General features: G+C 43.4%; 1 protein-coding gene across 1 annotated transcript in view; it reads right to left on the minus strand.

Annotated features, from left to right (window-relative positions):
• The window catches only part of LOC101857075 (putative uncharacterized protein DDB_G0291608), a 25,609-nt gene extending 22,622 nt beyond the window's left edge, over positions 1-2,987 (minus strand). Inside the window, exon 1 of the mRNA XM_035973147.1 lies at positions 2,000-2,987. The gene's annotated coding sequence lies outside the window, so the exon portion shown is untranslated. The remainder of the gene's footprint in view (positions 1-1,999) is intronic.
• Positions 2,988-3,771: the final 784 nt, after the last annotated feature.

The raw sequence follows: 3,771 nt of genomic DNA on the forward strand, positions 1-3,771 counted from the left end.
TGTGTGTGTGTGTATGTATGTGTGTGTTTGTTTTTTATAAGTTAAAAAAAAATAATTTAGTTAGGAGAAGCTGATTGATACAATAATGATGTCATAGTGCATGTGAAAAACACGCTGACTCAGACACAAAAACAAAAGAGGAAAAGAGAAGCGAAGCGTGACCTACCTGTGCCAACCTCCAAACACCCACAAAGATGTTCAACGTGTTCAACGCTACATGTATAAACAGATGAGTGAAGAACTTTTTTTTTTTCTTTTTTGCTTTTCTTAAACCATCATGTTATGACATGGTAGTTTTGACACATAAAGAGATAGCCGGCCTCTGTGGTGTAGTAGTTAGGCAATTCGCCTTGGCATGCCAAAGACTTGAGTTCGATTCCCCCGTGGAGATATTTTTTTTAATCGAGCATCTCGGTCTGTTCACTGGGTCGTTGTACCCATGTCAGTCTGGATTTGCCTTGATAGGCAAGTTCGAACCCCACCTCCTAAATTGTGTTGATTGAGCAATTAGAAACACCTATGTTTTAAAAAAATGGCCGTTTTGTGGAAATGATTACTTTTCTCTCTTTGTCAAGAGAGAGAGAGAGAGAGAGAGAGAGAGAGAGAGAGAGAGAGAGAGAGAGAGAGAGAGAGAGATTCGGGGGGAGGAGGGGGAGAAGAGAGATTGTTCACAGATAATGGTAACGTTGTTTGTGTTGTTGTTTTTGTTGTTGTTAGTGTTGTTGTTGTTGTCTTTTTAATAAAATAAAATAAATTGCACCTCACAGTAACAGTTTTTTTCAATGTAACAACTGCCTTTGATTAAAAAGAAACATTTTTGGGATTGAAATTACGCTTCTAGTGATGTTTTTCTCCTTAATTCGTAACTAAAAGTGTGATAATGATAGGCATTGGGTGATTAGGACATATGGAATAAAATCAGCAGCAGCAACAACAACAACAACTACAACAACAACAGCAACAGCAACGACAGTCTAAGCCTTATGACCCTCCAGTTATGTGACTCCTTCCTATCGGAGATGGGTGTCAAATTTGCCTCTTAAATTGCTTTACCATGTTTAAAAGAACTTTGGGCCTATACCAGTTCCTTGTCTTTGTAGAGAAATATTGCTCCTCTCTCAGTGGCCCTTAAAATCCCAGGCTAAACTTGGCGAGGGCGCAGAAAATATTTGCCGCCAATGATTCATATTATCGTCTTGTGACAAAGGTATTATGCTAACCCAGATTGTCCCAAAGTTTTGTAGCAATAACTTACTTCTAATTATTATAGTACTGTACCTCAGATGAGCAATTGCTAAAAAAAAAACACACAACTTTTTATGTTTGTTTGTTTGTTATTTTGTTATTTTTATAGTTTAGGTATTTTTTACAACACTGTCGACACAATTGATTATATCGTTTATGAGACGGGTGTCACACACCTTGCTTGTCAGAGACAGTCTAGGCTTAGACGGATACAGCGTTTCGACAGAAAGACCGAGATACTTGACCCCCCCCCCCTCCAAAAATAAAAAATAAAAATTAAAAAAAACCCAAAAAGCAAAAACAAAAACAACAACAAAAACTCAACCTGAACGGGAATGGAACTCAAGTCGTTTGCGTGGGATGGCGGAGCGCCTAACTCACCACTAGATCTATACTGCAGACACCGGTAAAAGAACGGTGAACTACACAATTTCTCTAATAGTTTTTTTATAATCTCTAATGCGACTAACCCTTTCCATGAAACTTTAAAAGGAATCCCCCCCCCCCCAACATAAGAAACAAAATTAAAAAACGAATAGATGAAGATAGATCACCAGATTTTGGGTCTGAACAGAAAGTCATGTTAATGGGATGCTGTTAGTTTGGGGGGGGGGGTATTTTTTGTAAAGCACACAGTCCAGAGCTTGTGTTCTACATTTTATAAATGGCAAATCCAAATTATTGTATTAAAAAGTAGAATATATGGACAACATGAGCCTCAGAGTGGACATTGTAAGGATAAGTAAATACTTACGAGCCTTTGCTCAACGGAACAGTGCCGGAGAAGACGACCGGTATATCCCTCACTCCTGGAGTTCTGGGACCATCGAAGACCTGATTCTGGGAGGACAACCCGGAGACACGATCAGCCGAGTGCACAAATTACTCGTCAAAACAGACTTTTTGAAACAAAGAGTCGACCCTCATGAAACTGGAAAAGAACAATGTCAAAATGGAGTGGCCGCAAAACGTGACAGATTTGAAACGACGTCTTTGGAGACAGATTATGCACAGTGGGTTGTATCTTGACACGTGAAGCGATATTATGTCCTGTGCACGCAATTTCCACGAAGCAGAAACATCGCTGAATCGCCAGGTAGGTTGACACAGATTACTGTAGGTCCGAAATGTATAAACAAAATTCTGCTACGTTGTTATCCTCCGAACTTTACTGTCTACAGGTCTTGTGTTTGACAGACTGCCTTAATCCCTGCATGGCGGAACGCCGGGTGTGTACGCTCTCACGTTTCAGAAAACCAAATTTTGAATCGTTACTACGTTTCTCGAGAGTAGAGAAAGTTTTACCGTCACGTCACTTAGAGCGAATCAGAGAACGAAGTCTTGTTTTCTTCGCTTTGAGCAACGAAGTGCGTTGTCACAAGTCAAAGAAACGATAGTAACCACAACGGCATCATTAGAAATATGTTGTGTCGAATTGAGCTGGGTGTTTGTGTGGAGAAATCAGTCACAGCGTGTCCATCCACACTTATGGGTAGTTGTCACCGGCCGTGATATCTTTGAACTGAGGAGAAATTCCAACGAGTGACGTCCCGAGCTGAGGGACAGGCGTGAGGACGAGCGAATCTCTCAGTCCAATACGAAGAGCGGGCGGGGTAGGAATACAGAGGTGGTGGTGGTGGTGGTGTTTTTGTGGGGGGTGAAGAAAAAAAGGAGGAGGGGAGAAGAGGAGAGGGGGTAGGGGGCAGGTCGTTAGCATCGTTTGTTGACGAATTCTGAGAGAAAGGAAAGCGATCAGAAATGATTAAATCGTGTCACAGCGACAACGGATTCCTTATATGGGCGGGGGGTGAGGGGAGGAGGGGGGAGAGGGGAGGAGAAGGAGGGGGGTTAGCGATTCTCACAAGTGCGCCAGGATTTGCCGCCGCGGAGACGCCAGGGACATGTGTGGTAGGAGGGAGCGGGGGGACACAACTCCACCAGGCCACGCCCACAAATGCCAGAATAGGCGGGAAGGGGACGGCGAGCGGGTCCGGACGGAGCGCTGTGATTGGCTGCGGCGGCGGGGCAAATATTGGAGCGGTCAATATCTTCCGCTGGGCTTCCCCCCGGAGGGTCAGAGCGGCGGGGAGCTAACTAACGGCTTCCCGATAACGTTCAGGAGGGCTTACACAGGGCCGGGCGCGCGCGGTCACACTGCTGGTAATTATTATTGGTCTCAACGCTTTGAGCGACCGCGGAACCAATTTCTTAGCGGGCCAAATAACAAATGTTCAAATAGTTTAAACTCCTTTTTCAAAGGACACAATGATATATCCGCTCCTGCCTCTTCACGCACGCATCAGCTGAGGGTTATAAAGCTTTTTGTTGTCGTTTTTTAGCTTTTTAGTTTTCAGCCCATTTGTCTGCCAGTCGGTTGGAAGGATATCTTAATTGTACATCACTTCATCACCGCCTACACTTCTTCTTCTTGTTCTTGTTCTTGTTCTTGTTCTTGTTCTTGTTCTTGTTCTTGTTCTTCTTCTTCTTCTTCTTCTTCTTCTTCTTCTTCTTCTTCTTCTTCTCTCG

This window comes from Aplysia californica, unplaced genomic scaffold, assembly GCF_000002075.1.
Source record: "Aplysia californica isolate F4 #8 unplaced genomic scaffold, AplCal3.0 scaffold01033, whole genome shotgun sequence".
In the NCBI taxonomy this organism is placed as follows: Eukaryota; Metazoa; Mollusca; class Gastropoda; order Aplysiida; family Aplysiidae; genus Aplysia; species Aplysia californica.